This window comes from Notothenia rossii, assembly GCF_949606895.1.
Source record: "Notothenia rossii genome assembly, chromosome: 9".
NCBI classification, from domain to species: domain Eukaryota; kingdom Metazoa; phylum Chordata; class Actinopteri; order Perciformes; family Nototheniidae; genus Notothenia; species Notothenia rossii.
In genome coordinates, this window is record NC_136907.1 from 40,322,926 (window position 1) to 40,340,383 (window position 17,458).

The following is a 17,458-nucleotide window of genomic DNA, read 5'->3' on the forward strand; positions in this document are numbered from 1 at the left end:
GGTGATATCTAAACTACATGTTAAAAAACACCTGTGTTAGATGCATTACATGGCCTTTAAGATAGCTCTCTAGGTAGGTCCTCATTTTCTTTTTGATTGCAGATGAGCTGTCATTTCCTTTACGTTTTTCAAACATTTTTAGACAAAAATATTCACCTTATGAAGTCGGTCGCTAGCTAGCAAGCGCAGCAAACTGTTATTATTATGAAAGTTGACACAGTAACGTCAATGTTGGCGCCAATCGGAGGAGTATCAGATCAATTTTTTGAATTTTAATTTTAGTTAATCAATTAATTTCTATATTTTATTGTAATATAGACAAAGCTTTTAGCGCCAATCATGTATTGCGTTACAATATGTAAAAAAAATGATACGTAAAAAAAACCCCACCTGGGGGTTTTTTCCCAAAAAACATCCCAACCTGGGTCGCGACCCCCAGGTTGGGAACCACTGATCTAGAGTCTATAGCACTGGAACCTCGACGTGCGATTTTCCGAGTTCCTTTGAACGCATCGCCTGATCTTCTGTTTGAGACGAACTGTGCTGCGTCACACTCTGCTCCGTGTCTTAACTGGTGAGTACTTCACATTACGTTTATTCCATACAAGTATAAATGGGTTCCGCAACATTTTAACAGTAGAGATACAGGCGTGGCGTTTTACATGAACATTGAAGTTGGCAGCTAAACGAGGAGGGAAAATGTTTTCATGGTCAACCACAATAAAACTTGTATTGCTTGGTAACGGGAGCTAATGTTAGCTACGTGCTAGCGTAGCAGCTACAAACGTTTGCCGGTCAATTATCAAAAATCTACTTCTAAACAGGTGTTTCCGAACAACGTCTTTTTCAGCATCTCAAGTGACTCTCCTCACACTAATGTGGGAACTTTAATTTGTCAAAATGTTGTCAGAGTTATTATGAAGAACTAACGTACTGTTACACAAACTAGCATTTATAGCTTTTGCTAAATCACCGGTATAGGTGGGGTGGGAGTCAGTCGCGTTCATATAATTACTTTTGTATTCATCTATACATTAAAATTAGTAATTGTATATATGACACAAGCGCCCACGGAGACCTGAGATAACAGCAATTTCCCCTCCATGTAACTATTGTTATATTTTGTAGTTTTAATTGCACATACGCACAGACGATGATTTATTTTAGACAATGAGGACATTGACATACATCCTCTTGACCCAAAACAAGACTAAATAATGAATGTATCAATCCCTGGGGAAGTAGGTTTGGTAAACGGTGTATATTCTGCCTTAAACCTTAGACCTAGATTGACACATGATTTATTTATTTTGTGATTGTTTGCATGATTTATTAAGATTTATTTAAGAATAAGTTAAGTCCCTGGGAAATTCAAAATTTTGAATAAGACTGATAGTAAATTAGGAAATATGTCTGTGCACCTGAAAAGTACTTATAATTCAAATGGTGTATAACATTGTTTTATTGAGGTTACATTTATAATCTGTCTCTCCTCCCCCCCCCCATCATTTAGCCCCCATCCCTTTCCCCCCCTCATCTTCTCCCTGTCTCTAACTGCAGACTATTACTGTTGGCGACTTTGCAGACCTGAAGTGTAAGTAATAATAATAATAATAATAATAATAATAATAGATGTATTTTGTTCGCGCTTTTACATGTGCTCAAAGACGCTTTACAGATATAGTGAAAAGAAAGGAACAACCAATAAATATATAGTTAAAGTGCACAAATAAATAATAAATACAACATTCTGCAATACAACGAACAACTGTAATATGTGATTATAATATCTAAGAAATGTATTTGAGGTTGCAGTCACTGCATTTTAAATTAAAATTAAAGTCATTGTATGTAACAGAATGTACACATACTATAGTTTCTCAGTCAAGTCATATTCCAGAACTAAAACATTACACTTTGATACCTTTTATATAATTGCAACTGTTTGCAAGGATTTAATGGGAAAACATTAGTTGGGCCACAGTTAAGTCCTTTGGAGAATACTTATGAATGAACCGTTTAGAAACCCATGAACCTGAACTATATATTTACTATTCTATGTGCTTTTGATAAGCAGCCACATTAACTCTATCTTCAGATCCTGATTAATTAACTTTAATCTATTATCATTGATATTGTGTTTAATAATAATAATAATAATAATAATAATACATGGTATTTTTATAGTGCTTCTCAAGGGGCTCAAAGACGCTTTACATTAGATTACATGTTATTAGACACTTTTATAATATCTTTGTTGTGGACAAGAAAAGTATAACAATATCATTGACAGTAGACCACCTAATCTAAGCCTCTTCTTCCCCTTCTCTTTCCCTTTTCTAACTTCAGACCATCACTGTTGGTGACTCCTTGCAGACTGTAGCGTAAGTAAGCAAATGCATTGTATTTTTACAATCAATCAACTTATATTTGATTGGTTTACAGTTAACAATAGATTCCCATCCTAAAAAAAGTTGTGTCAACAGTAATGACATCCATAAATATCATTCGTATGGAATACCACACAGTGAGGTGGACATTATTCAGGTTGACTCTATATATTATCACTATTTTTAAAATTAATAATTAGATTCAAAATATTGATTTAATAAATGATATTGCTTCTGCTAATACAAATAGCCACCTCGCTGTGTTCAGACATCAAACGATTTCCATTGCAGTAATTCACAATCGATGTAATAACCAACAATATATGTCCTACATATTCTTTTATCAAGATTGAATTATCCTGTGATACAAAAACATATTAAACCTTCATTATATTTGTACTTTCTTTATCCAAAAAGATAACTAATAAATACAATATTTTTGTATTTGCCTTTAATAACTGTCCTGTGTTTTAACATGCATGTGATTTAGTAATAAACAGTGGAAAGCAACATGAAAGTACATGAGCAGCTTTTAACATTAGATAGGATTGCAATGAGCTGTGAGGTTGTTGTTTTTCTGAACTCACACTAAACGTTTATTTCTCTCTCCCTCAGTCTGCTGGCTCCTCCTTCCTGTCTCCAACTGCTGACTGACATAGTTGAAAATGTTGTGGTGACCTGACAGTAAGCTGAGATTTATGAATGGAAATGTATTAAATGCAGCCGTTTCTAAAACAAAGTAAAGTGTCATTGTAGCTAAATAGAGCCTTCTAAACCAGCCCTGCCTATCTGTTACATTTCCTGGCATTTATTTGTTCACATATAAATGTGGTCAGTGTATAATGTCATCATGTTTTTAGATTAGGTTCATATGACCAAACGACCTTTGACCTTGGAGCTGAATTTACTTAATTTGTTTTCTTAAATCAAAACTGCTGTATAATATTTTCTTTCTGTGTTACAGGTGCCCTGCTGTTGAGGAACTCTCTGGAATCTCTCTATCATAACCGCATTCTGTCTTTCCTATCCATCTACCTTGCTCTTTCTAATTTGTGGCTATTCTATCTTTTGTGTCCCTCAAGTTACTTAAGTGCTTGATCTCTGCCACCAGGTTACAAGTACTTGGTGGTATGCTCTATCTATTTTTGGTATTCTCTCTTGCTATCCCACTCTACAAGTGAAAAGTGCTTGATCTATCCCACTCTATCTATAACAGGGGTCGGCAACCCCTGGCACGCGTGCCAGCATTGGCACGCGGCACCGTAACCAGTGGCACACTAGGAATAAGTGGAATAAGTGTGCAAAAATATTTAAATTGTATTTTTGGATCCTGATCGAGACCGCCGCCAGAGCGTGTCTCCCCGTTACCTGCAGAAGGAAGCCATGCACGTAACTCAGCCCCGCTCTCTTTAACTCCAAGCGACTTTCTGCCGCTTTCCTCAGTGGTCTAGAGCTGATCGTTTCACCACGGAGGAAAGCACTTCACTAATTGCAGTAGGCCTACACATAAGGAGCTGTACAAATGCCGCAGTTTTGCGTGGCTGTGTATTTAGTTGAAAGCCCAGTGGCGGACTGGACATCTGTGTGTTGAACTTTTCTGTCGGCTCCCAGACCGTAGTCGAGGAGGGCAGAAGCAACAAGCTTCAGGTTCAATAACCCACTTTAGCTTAAATGACTGGAGAGAGGCGAGCTCTTCTTGGGAGGCCGTTGCATTTATTTAGCTGTTCTTCTGTTTCACAAAATACATCACAGACCTCTGTTTTTCTGCTTCCTCGTTTCACTTCCAGAAACATACACACGTTCCCTCACTGTCGCTCTACCATCCACAAACACACATGCACAAGCCACACCCCCCTCTCTCTCTCTTAAAGGGACAGCGATCTCATCTCACTCTGCATGACCCTAATACAGGTGTGCTCTGGAGAATCACAGAACGGACGATCGTCCTTATTATTATGCCGTTTAAACCAATTATTTAAATGTGTTTGTTAAATTCGGCATCATGTACGTTGCACTGACAGGTCCACACACTGCTTCCAGCGAGGCTCCCCCGCCCTCCTGCTGATAGTTCACGAGCGTCAAGCTCCTCAACCCCCCTCCCCCCCCGTTGATAATTCTCGATCGTTGGCACGCTGATAACACTTTTTTTTTTAAATGGCACTTCATATCAAAAAGGTTGCCGACCCCTGATCTATAAGAACCGCAAAACGATTTTATGGTTGATTTGAAAAAACGCAAAAAAACGCTTGGCACTGATTTTTGAAACAACCCTTGACATTTTGGCTTTCAAGTTACCAGTACTTGATCTATCTTTTGAAAAAGCAAAAAAGAGTCTCTCTGCTCTTACGCTCTCTCTCTCTCTCTGTCTCAGCCAAATGAAAAGAGCTTAAACTCAACATTTAATTGTATCATTTCCCCAACACATTACTTGTTGTACTAAGTGGATAGTTGCAAACATATCCCTGTTCTTTTGAAACAATATACAAAGATTCTACGTTTCTACTTGCAATCCATATTTATTTTATAAGAACTGTTGTTACTGAATGTTGTTACCGTAAACGTATCTAAGTCCTAAAGGCTGTTTTAAGTTCAGAAATCGTCATTTTTGATTGTTGCTGTATTTACTTAACTAGTAATAATACGACATTGTATTTATTTTCTCTGATACATTTAAACACACACCAGGTATACAGTTCACACACTGTTTTGATCAGAAAATAAAGAGCTTTGTTATTGTCTAACCCAGACCTGGGCACTGTACGGCCCCCGGGCCACATACGGCCCTTTGGTTGACTCTGACCGGCCCGTGTAAGGTTAATTGGAAATTACAAAATAAACATATTTTCTAATTTTACCTCATGCATGGACTAAAGCTGCAATGCTTTTATTTTGAAGTTGTTTTTTATTCACGTACATAATGACGCAATACGTCAAATCAAGACGTGCGCGTTATTGGATAATTGTCACAAGACGACTTTAGCGCTCAAAAATGTCAGCTGATGCTAAAAAAAGAAAGGTAGATGCCGAATGTAGGGTTTTCAACAAAAATTGGACTGCTAAGTATTTATTTACTGAAGTCGGAGGTAAAGCCGTGTGTTTAGTTTGCGGGGAGCAGATCGCCGTGTTCAAGGACTACAATTTGAGTCGGCATTACGAGACGAAACACGCGGAGAAATACAAAAACTTGACTGATGCTGAAAGGGCGCGCACATCGAACACTTTGCTAGCTAAGCTGCAAAAGCAGCAAGGCTTTTTTACCAAGCTTCACACATCCAAGGATGCAGCAACCAAGACCAGCTTCGTGATATCCCACAAAATAGCTAAACACAGTAAGCCATTCTCAGAGGGGGAGTTTGTCAAAGAGTGCTTAGTGGACTCTGCAGCACTAATATGCCCTGAAAAAAAAGAAGCCTTTGAGCAAGTCCCGCTGTCCAGGCAAACCGTGACGAGAAGGATCGAGGACATTGCGGGGAATCTGGAGCTTCAGCTGCAACATGAAGTGGCAAGTTTTGACTTTATCTCCTTGGCTTTGGACGAGAGCTGTGATGTCCGCGACACAGCGCAGTTACTCGTATTTGTCCGTGGGATAACGCCGGACTTCAAGATTACGGAGGAGCTGGCAGCAATGCGGCCGATGAAAGGGACGACGACAGGGAGCGATCTGTTCACAGAGGTAAATGCGTGCATGGACACGCTGGGACTGAAATGGGACAGACTGGCAGGTGTCACAACAGACGGTTGTCCAAATCTTACAGGTAAAAATGTTGGACTTTTGAAACGTATGCAAGATAAAGTGACTGAAATCGACGCAGATCAGAAATTGGTATTTTTGCATTGTATTATACACCAACATGTGTTGTGCAAGTCAGTGCTAAAAATTCACCATGTTATTGATGTTGTTACTAAAATAGTAAACTTCATCAGGGCACGGGCATTGAATCACAGACAGTTTGTTGCACTTTTGGAGGAGCATGAGACTGAGCATAGTGACATCGGCTACCACACAGCTGTCAGATGGCTCAGCCTGGGCAAAGTGCTAAAAAGAGTTTGGGACCTGAAAGCAGAGATTCAAGAGTTTTGTGAGAAGAAAGGCAAAGACATCCCAGAGCTCTCAGACGAGGACTGGATGGCAGATTTTGCATTTGCTGTTGATGTGACTGCACTGATGAATGAACTGAACACCAAACTGCAAGGCAAGGGCCTTTTTGTTCATGAAATGCAAAGCCTGGTGAAGGCTTTCATGAGAAAGATGCAGTTTCTTTCAAGCCAACTGGAGAGCAACACTCTCACTCACATGCAAACCCTGAAAGAAGTCACACCATCAGCTGATCACCTCCGCAGGTACTCATCCATGTTAGGAGCATTGCATGGTGAGTTTTCAAGGCGATTTGAAGATCTCCGAACAATCGAGGATGAAATGCTCATGATTTCCTCTCCCTTTACCTGCAGTATGGATAATGCACCCAGTGATGTTCAGCTGGAACTCATTGACCTGCAGTCTGATGCAGTACTGGCAGAGCGCTTTAAATCAGGATCTCTGCTGGATTTCTACTCTTCTCTCGAGGAGGAGAACTTTCCAAACATGAGGAGACATGCTCAGAAGATGTTGGTTCTCTTTGGCTCTACCTACATATGTGAACAAACATTTTCAAAGATGAAGTTTATGAAATCCAGGTATAGATCCTCTCTCACTGATGATCATCTGTCAGCTGTGCTTCGCATCTCCACCTCAGACATTCAACCTGACTTCGATGCACTCGTTAAAGCCCAGCAGAGACTAGATTTCTCTCACTGAACAAGAAAAAAGAACTTAAAAACACCAAATGAGGTGGTTAGACTACAAATGTAGGCATGTAAAGGAACCAACTAGCAGTGAACTGGGACACTTTCTTTGGAAGCCTTTTCTCAAAATCACAGTTCAGTGATGTTCAGTGACAGTTCAATATGATGTATCTTGCTGAATGTTTGGAGCACAAAGACAATGTTGTGATGTCTTAAGAATGCTAAGAACCTTTACACAACTTTCCAACAGTATATGAAACTCAAAATGTGTTTTGTAGTGAATGCGACTGAAAATGTTCACTAATATGAGTCAGAAATGGTGAAAAACGTTCACATTTTGTTTACCATTGTTTTGGGAAATTTGATTGAATAAATTACATTTTTTGTAAGGCAACCTCACTTTTTAATTTCTCAACTATAACATATACTCTTACCAGCTTGTCAAAACAATGCTATTTACTGCTTTTTATAAAGAAATACAATTAATATTATGCAGAATTGAGTTCAGCCTTTTGGCCCGGCCCTCCACAATATTTTTTGTTTCTCATGTGGCCCCATGGAAAAAATAATTGCCCACCCCTGGTCTAACCTGTCATATACTGCAATAAAACAACCAACAGAATTGTTTGGTTCTTATATTTAAATATATTTATAAATCTGCAAATATTAAGGTGGTTTAGGAATTAAACAGTAACATTTGTGGTATTGCAGAACAACAGCAATGCCGAGGAACAAAAAGGGGTCCCAAGGTCAAAGCCTGCGCTGGAAAAGATCTACAGATGTTCCCTGTGAAACAAGTGAAGCAGCAGAATGTTCTGGCCCTCTGAGCATTGGAGAAGTGAAGGTGTGTCCAGTGTCTCATGCTGTAAGTGTACAACAGGGAAGTCAACACCATGCATCCTGTGAACCACAGCCATCTTACGCTGACATGCTAAAGAAGAGACGTGGAAGTGATGATCTTTGTGAGGCAGGGCCTTCTCATGCTAAACCACTAAACCAGAGAGGTCAAGGCTATCAGCCATGTGTACCACAGCCATCTTACGCTGACATGCTAAAGAAGAGACGTGGAAGTGATGATCTTTGTGAGGCAGAGCCTTCTCATGCTAAACCGGTAAACCAGAGAGGTCAAGGTGATCAGCCATGTGTACCAAAGCCAACCTATGCAGATATTTTGAAGAGTGGACGTTTCAGTAAAGCTGCTTGTGAGGCATGGCCTTCTCATGGAGACAGTGTAAACCTGGGAGATCAACTTTCTGAGCAACATGTCCCTGCATCGTGGAGCCAGGCTTCCCCTAAATATGGAACATCCAGAAATAAGCAGTGCACCTGTAACTCACTAAAATGTCTTGCATTCTTCCATGAGAATGAAAACGTCACCAGAGCTGACCTTGAACTTGTTTTGGATAAAGGTAACGTGATGTATAATGAGCTGAGAAAAACTGTTAAACACATCCATTTGACCACTGATGAGCTGCCACATGAAGTTCCTGCATGCAGGTTTACCCATTATGTGGACATGACAATGCTTTCCAGGTATGGCACGTTAGGAGAACCTTTACATCCAACTGTAGATAGCTCTCTGGACCTTGAGTCAGGACTGAGCTGCTTGTTAACTGAGGTGCAGTTTGCTTTATTGCTGATGACACAGTTGTGTATTGCAGTATTTCGAACCAGAACAGGCCGGTATGGTTTCTTTGACCCACACTCCAGGACTAGTAAAAGGCGAAAAATCAAAAGAAGACTTATGGTCTCAGGAAAACCTAACAATAATAATACCTAAAGCATTGCTAAAAGAAAACTGAAGCAAAGCCATTACTTTGCCAAGCGGTACATAGATCATTTTGAGTTTCAGCAGAAAAGAAAAAAATACATTACCATCCATTATAATGACAATCCTGACTTTAAAGAGAAACAAAAGCAGTATGTCACCTCCCATTACAACAACAATCCTGATTTTAGAGAGAAACAAAAGCAGTATGTCACCTCCCATTACAAAAACAATCCTGATTTTAGAGAGAAACAAAAGCAGCATTTAACCTGCTGTTACAAAGACAATGATTTGAGACAGAAAAAAAACCAGCGCTCTACCGACTGCGACAGAGACAATGGTGATTTAAGGCAGAAAAAGAAAGATAACTCTACTTATCACTACAGACACAATGATGATTATAGGCAGAGGAAGATATCTCATATGAGTCAGCGTTGTGAACATGACAAACCATTTAGGGTAAGACACAGACAACTAATGAAAAAACTAATGAAAGACCGGTATAAAAACAATCTTGCATATAAGATTATGCATAACATGCGATGTGCCATGAAAATAACAAAGAAATACAGAATGATAAATAAACAAACTCAAGAAAATGACAACAGTTTGATTGAGGAGGCCATATCTGTTTTCAGATTACATAACAATGCTGGTCCCACTTATGTGTGCACTGTCTGTCATAAAGCATCTTTTCCAAACCAAGTGAGACCCTGTAATAGCCCAAATTACCTCACAAATCCAGTTGTGGTTGCAGCATGCCTGACAGGAAAGTATGTTCATGTTTGTAATGATGTCTGCAGAAATTAACAACCATGCAAAGTGCCTGATGAGAGAAAGAGAGAGTGGATTTGTTCCACCTGCCATGATCATCTTAAAAAAGGAGTAATGCCATCCCTCGCTGAAGCCAATCATTTGGATCTTGCTGATATTCCACCTGAACTGTCTGATCTCAACATTTTAGAGAGGCATCTTATAGCCAAGTGCATAACGTTTGCCAAAATCATTCCTCTTCCCAAAGGAAGACAGAGACTAATACGTGGTAATGTGGTGTGTGTCCCATCTGAGGTACAGGAAAACGTTTAAGTGTCACCAAGACTTAGAAGCCAGTCTCAAGTCATGAGAGTAAAGCTTAAGAGAAGGTTATGTTACAAAGGCCATCAACTGTTCCAGACTGTGACCTGGTCTACACTAGTGCAGGCACTGCATAAACTCAAACACATTCACCCACAGTACAAGGACATAACCATCAGAGATGACGCGGAATTATGTGACCCAACACTTCCTGATGAGGATGATGAAGATGATGAGCGTGCATCAATGAATGAGGTTGATTATGATGAAGCTGATTTGATGGAAATTGACAGGTGTGAGCAAAGTGCACTTTGTGGGGCAGAAAATGAGCAGGATATTGACATGTTGCCCTGTGATGGTGAGAAAGCAGACGAGCAGAGAGATGATGAAGAACAGGAAGATGACATGCCTAATGGTGGATTTGCTCTGGAATCATGCCTTCAGCCATGTGATGTTTCAGAGGACATATTGTGTTTCAATGAAGGAATCTACTCTGTTGCCCCAGCAGAAAGAAACAGTCCAGTTAGTTTTTTCAAAACACCTAAACTTGAGGCCATGGCTTTCCCTGTACAGTTTCCTACAGGTCAGAACACACTGGATGACATTAGATGTATCAAACTAACACCCAGCAGTTATTTCAAAGCACGCCTGTTCTGTGTTGATGATCGTTTTGCAAGAGACACAAACTACTTGTTCTTTGCACAGTTTGTCACAGAAATACACCTGGCTACTTCCAGCATGACAGTACAGTTAAGGAAAGGCAAGCCTTTTACGAGAGATGGACGACCAATAACATCTGGTATGTTGCAAGATAAACGAGAGGTTGAGAAACTGATACGAAATAAAGATGCAGTGAGATTCATGCAGCCACTGAGAGGAACACCAGCCTATTGGGAGAAAACCACAAAAGATCTTTTTGCCATGATCAGACAGTTGGGAACTCCTACATTCTTCTGTACATTTTCTGCAGCTGAAATGCGTTGGCCTGAAGTGATTGAAGCAATAAAAAGGCAGCAAGGTGAAGATGTCGATTTTGAAGGACTTGACTGGTCAGCAAAGTGTGACATACTGCGAAGCAATCCTGTGACAACAATGTGCATGTTTGATAAGCGTGTTGAGGCGTTATTCAGAGATTTGATCTTATCTCCTGCACAACCCCTTGGAAAAGTTCTTGACTACTTTTCCAGAGTTGAGTTTCAGCACAGAGGAAGCCCACACATACACTGTCTATTATGGGTAGAAGGTGCACCTGTGTTTGATGACGATGATGATGAAACTGTTGTGAATGTTGTGTCCAACTACATCTCAGCTAAGCAGCCTGATCCAGATACACAACCTGAACTGTACAAGAAAGTTACAGAAGTGCAAATGCATAGCAAAAAACACTCAAAGACATGTTTCAAAAGCCTCAGCTCTGGTTGCAGATTTGGATTCCCTAAACCACCTGTCCCAACCACAATTGTAACGAGACCTGCAGAAAATGTTGATCCTCAGCAAGTGGCTCTAGCAAAGGACAAGCTCAAACCACTGAACTTATTGTTGAAGGAACCTGAAACTGCTTCTCTCAGTTTGCTGCAGCTCTTGGTTAAATGCAATTTAACCCTCAGTGAGTACCAGCAATGCCTCAACACAATAAACAAATCCAGTGCCATAATACTGAAACGTGACCCAAAAGACTGCTGGGTAAATGGATATAATCCACATCTTCTTGAAGCCTGGGATGCAAATATTGATGTCAGTTATATTCTCAATGCATATTCATGCATCATTTATATCACTAGCTACATCACCAAAAAGGAATCAGGACTTTCTGAGTACCTCAAAACAATCATTGAGAACTCCAGCAGAGACAATGTCAACGACTGTGATGAGATGAAGGAAATCATGCAAGAATACTCAAAAAAGAGAGAGGTCAGTGCTCAGGAGTGTGTGACACGTGCATGTGGCATTCACATGAAGAAGTGCTCACGTGGTGTAATATTCATACCGACAGATGACAACCCAGTGAAAATGAGTCTGCCCATGTCACGCCCGGAGTACAAAACATCAGAATGTCCAAATGTGTGGATGACGTTTTTGACTGACAGATACAAAGCCAGACCTGAAACCCCAGAGTATGAGGAGATGTGTTTGGCTGATTTTGCCGCAACATGCAGAATTGTCTAAGGCCAGCACACAAAAGGTAAGGATGTTATGCCCCTCCTCAATGAGATGGGATTTGTGCAAAGGCGAACAAATGATAAGCCTGCCATCATCAGATTTTACTGCTGCTCACAGGAAAAGTACCCAGAGAAGTTTTATGGAACATTACTGAAACTATGTCCCTTACCGGTCAGACCAGGAACTGAAAAGACCGCATTTCCCCACCTATGAGTCCTTCTACAACAGTTGTTCTGAGCAGCCAGAGTATGTCAGACGCATTGTGAAACAAAACAGAGACAAATATGAGAAAAACAGTGACGAGATTGAGAATGCAGTCGAGGAGTTTGAACAGAACAAAGGTTTGATTGATGAATGGTGTAATCTGGCTCCTGAAGCAGAAGTAGACAGGTTGGAATGTGTTGAAGAACTGGAGGCAAGACAACCGCTCAATGTAAATGAACAAGAGAATGTCCCCGAATACAGTAATCAGGAGTAACTGAAGTCAGAGCCATCAGAGAAGCCCCGGCATTTGACCCTGCAGTGTTACGCCAGATGTACCAGAATCTGAATCAGAAGCAAGCATGTGTGTTCTATGCAGTGAGAAACTGGTGCCTGAATAAAGTCTGTGGCCTAAATCCAGAGCAGTTCTTCTTTTACATTAATGGAGGTGCTGGAACAGGCAAGTCACATCTCATCAAATGCATCTACTCAGAGGCATCTAAGATACTGTGCAAACTGCCGAGACGTGCAGAGGAGGCTGGCATATGGAATCCAACTGTCCTGTTGACTGCTTTCACCAGAACTGCAGCCTTTAATATATCAGGCACAACACTGCACTCTCTCCTGAAGCTGCCGAGAAGCCTAAAGCCTCCATTTCAAGGTCTTGGTAACAAACTGGATGAAGTCAGATTTGAACTTCTAAATGCTGAAATTATCATCATTGATGAAGTGTCCATGGTGTTAAAGCCCTTTTTCGCCTACGTGGATGCGAGACTGAAACAGATCAAAGGCAGTCAGAGACCCTTTGGAGGAATATCAGTATTGGCTGTTGGAGACTTTTATCAGCTACCACCAGTGCGACAGGGCAAGGCCCTCTGTGTCTATAACCCATGTGAGATGGACCTTTGGCAGGAACACTTTCAGATGATCAATCTCACTGAGATCATGCGTCAGAAGGATGAGGTTGCCTTTGCAGATATGTTGAACCGGATCCGTGTGAAAGTGAAATCTGACCAGTTGCCTGCAGCAGACAGAGCTTTGCTGTCACAGACTGTCACTGAACCTGCACTTTGTCCATCTGATGTCCTGCACATTTTTGCAACTAATAAACAAGTTGATTCCCACAACTCAGCAACATTAGCTCGTCTCTATTCCCACATAACCAAGATTGATGCAGATGACTTCAGAAAGGACCGACAAACTGGAACAATGGCAAGACAGGCCAAACCATTTAAAGGAGGCAGAAGTGAGTTACCAGATTCAACCACCGTTGCTGAGGGTGCTTGTGTCATGCTTACCAGAAACATAGACGTGTCTCAAGGATTGGTGAATGGTTCGTTCGCTACACTGGCCAGGGTACTTACCTCTGAAGAACGTGGTTCTGCACATGTCACTATGCTTGGGCTCAAGATGGATGATGAAACAGCTGGAAGGAATTACCGCAATCGAGCACCGGGAGAACCTGATGATCTTGTGTGCATTGAGAGAGCAGAGGAGAATCTGCAACAGAGAGGAGTGGTACGTCAGTGGTACGACAGTTTCCACTTAAACTGGCCTATGCTTGTACAATTCACAAGGTTCAAGGTATGATGAGGACATCAGCAGTGGTCTCATTAAAAAACATCTTTGAACCTGGCATGACTTATGTAGCTCTCAGTAGAGTGACTTCTCTCAGTGGACTGCACCTGCTGGATATGGATGTGAGTAAAATATATGCTAACCCAGAGATCACTGGAGCCATAGAGACCATTAGAAAAGTTAACCTGGACGACATGATGCCTCTTCTTCACATCAAACAAACATTGAGCAGACCTGACACTCTGACCATTGTTCACCATAATACAGAGGGATTGCCATCTCATGTGAATGACATCAAGAGCGATCATGAACTGTGTCTTGCTGATGTTTTGTGTCTTACAGAAACTCACCTGCAAGGCTCCTTTGTTGCAGACAGTCTTCATTTGGTAGGCTACACTGTGTTTAAACGCAACAGACACAGTCCTACACACATTTTCCACAGATTGCTAACAGAGGTGGTGGTGGAGTTGCTGTATATGTGAAAAACCACATTCGAGTGTGTGAAAAACAGTATGTGCATAATGTGACGGACCTTGAGTTTCTGGCTCTGAAGGTACAAGCCCCAGTGAGCGCATTGATTGCAGCTGTTTACAGACCTCCAGACTACAGTGTGAGATCCTTCCTCTCAAACCTGGGCAGCCTTTTGGACTCCTTGGAGATCATGGATTGTCACCCCATCATTGTCTTTGGCGATTTCAATGAGAACCTCTTATCCAATGCAGGTAAGCTAATTCTTGAGATGTTTCAGTCCAGGGGATATGCACAGCTCATCACTGCCCCTACCACAGAGAAGAACACACTGCTGGACCTCATCTTCATCTCTCAACCACAGCGCTGTCTCCCCTCAGAGGTGATGAATACCTACTACAGTTATCACAATCCTGTGTTCTGTGTCGTGTCCTCTAACAGTGTTTAATGGTGTCAGGTGAGTTCTAGCTGGAATCTTTGGTAGGTAGAAACTATTTGAAGTATCATGTTTTTAAAAGCTATAACATCTTTTTTGCAATCTAAACTTTTCAGAGCACTGGAAAATGCTATGGGTCATATCTTTTTTATGTCATCATGTTTTAGTAAGCTATAAAATGTTTTGGGCAACCTTAACTTTTCACAATATTGGACAATATTATGGGTCATATTTTTTTAAGGTAAACATGTTTTTTAAGCTATATTTTCAGCATAACTTTGCCTGTGCATTTATCAGGGTGGGTTGGGCTCAGGGTTGATAAATGCACAGGCCAAAATTGTGTCAGTAGCTATAAACATCATGCTGACACAAATAGCTGCTGACACAATTTTTCAAAAAAAAAAGTACATCAAAAAGTATATGTTCTATGTAACATATACTTTCTGATGTACTTCTACCAGCTGAAATTCCACACTTACATCCCTCACAATTTCAAACTACATACTCTAGCGTAGGGTAGGGGGCCATGACTTTAGAGACTATAACTCCTGTAAGTTTCCTTTCCCCTGGACCAGACAGAGTTTGTCAGTTTCCTCTGTGGCGGCACCTGCCAGCTTTGTCCTCATCTCCTTCAGCACCGTGAGGGTTGACTAACAACAACAACAACAACAACAACAACAACAACAACTGACAATTGCAGCAACAGCAGCTTACCTGTTGACTGCTCACAACAACCAAGACATGCAAGCTGCAACAGTGGCAGCAGCTTAACTGTTCAACCATAGTGGATTCATCACTGCTGGACCACAGAGAAACTGGTTCCCCCTCAATGCAGGCAGTGGTGAAGATTCATCACAACAGAGCAAAAGGTATTGTCTTCTAATTTCATTTGTGCTTATGTAATGTTTTAATGTAATGTTGTGTTCACTCATGTATTCACTTCTTCCATCAGGTCTTGCTCCACTGTGATTCCAACATTTCACCGTGAAGACACTCAGGACTGCACAGACAGAAACAAACATCGAAGAAGCTGACCATCATGCAGCAGTCCTAAACTTCTGTGTGAGAAGATGTTTTGCCCTTCAGCAGTGTTCAAGATATCTGCATTGACTACCTCCACATCCCCATATGTGTATCCACTACTGTGCACAGCTCAGTACAGTAGGACCTGCATCCTGTTGATCCTTTGGCAGTGATCAGATGAACTGTTGCAGGGAACCAAACTGCTGCAGATCAGTCATCCCTGTCAGAGTGAAAGTTCCTCCTAAAGCTGTGAAGGTAACATATTTTTGTACTCGCTTCATACAATATCTAACCGTATTAACAACTACAGGAATGTGAGGGGTAACGTCTTCTCAACTTTTTTCTTTAAGACTCTCCCCCTCCATGTTGCTAAAGGAAACTGGAAGCAGCACTTCTACAGCGATTGGACATGTCAAAGGTCACCATCTTACCGCCCTTACGTCCTCACACTGAACGTTGACAGTTTTGATTTGTGCCTACAATGGACAGATTCAACATACAGCAACCAATACTACTGACCCACTGACGGACTGACGGACTGACTGCCACTGAACAGTAGGACAGCAATTTGGTCTGATTTTTTAACAGGTCTTTTTTTTTTTTTTTTACTTTTTTTACCTGATCCAAACAATGCATGTTTATTTTCATTGTATGTATGTTCATTCATGCCATCCTTGCTTTCCCTGTTTAAATGTGTTCTACATGTATCTAAAAGACATAGTGTTTCTGTCCTCTTCCAGGTTAATTTAACTGGAAGAGGGCAGAAAAACAGTACAACATAGTGATCATGAGTGTGGGGTTTCAGCTGGAAGATATTAAAGGTTTTAAAGGGTGTTCACATTGTATACCTAGTTTTGGGCTAATCTGAACCCATGAAAAAAGCTCTATATAAATATAGAATTAGCGTTCAGTCTGTGAAATCTAAGCTGAAGCGATTGTCTTCATGATGCATACGACATGTGACCGGGTTAATTAAGCCTTGTCAAATTATTTAATTGGGAATTAAATGTTCCAATTTTCAAATTCTTAACTGAATTCACACCAGTGACTTGAACCATATTTTCTTCAAAAGCCAACCAAACTCCTGCATTTCAGTGAGGCACAGTAACCTGAGCTAGATGTTGGTAAATCACAGATTGACATGACAATTCCTGTCAGTCAAGAGCTTCTGGAGCTTAAAGCCATGAACTCATAGGGCTATTAGCCTAGCTAAACACAATGTGAACATTCTTTCAGGGTTGGACAATATTGTTATAGTTTTGTTGATTTTTCAACCCAATTTTACAGTGCTACTACAATGCATCATTTAAATATACAGCACACAAGACTATACTTTCAGGGATCATTTCTATAGTTTCTGACTTGATAAATGTGTTTCTAAAGTGATTGGTCTCGCTACCCACGATGATGAGACATGATATTCCCTTCTGAATGTGAAGCGGACACAGAGTAATGATTCAGTTCATATGCTCTCTGTCATTGATAATCGTTTTTTGCTTCTTCGGGAGTATTAAGGAAGGGAATATGATCTGAGTGGTGAGGAAAAATAAATACAAATAATATACAGCACCAGTGTTG

At 40.7% G+C, this 17,458-nt stretch overlaps 1 long non-coding RNA gene across 3 annotated transcripts in view; it reads right to left on the reverse strand.

The window, feature by feature from the left end:
- LOC307019472 overlaps nt 1-17,458 on the reverse strand; it is a 62,950-nt gene that overhangs the window by 22,645 nt on the left and 22,847 nt on the right. For 2 of the 3 annotated variants that reach the window (XR_013802671.1, XR_013802673.1), the window contains exon 2: nt 13,740-13,875. The exons of the other annotated variant lie outside the window; for it this stretch is intronic. This is a non-coding gene — a long non-coding RNA (uncharacterized lncRNA). The remainder of the gene's footprint in view (nt 1-13,739; nt 13,876-17,458) is intronic. 3 annotated transcript variants of the gene reach the window in all.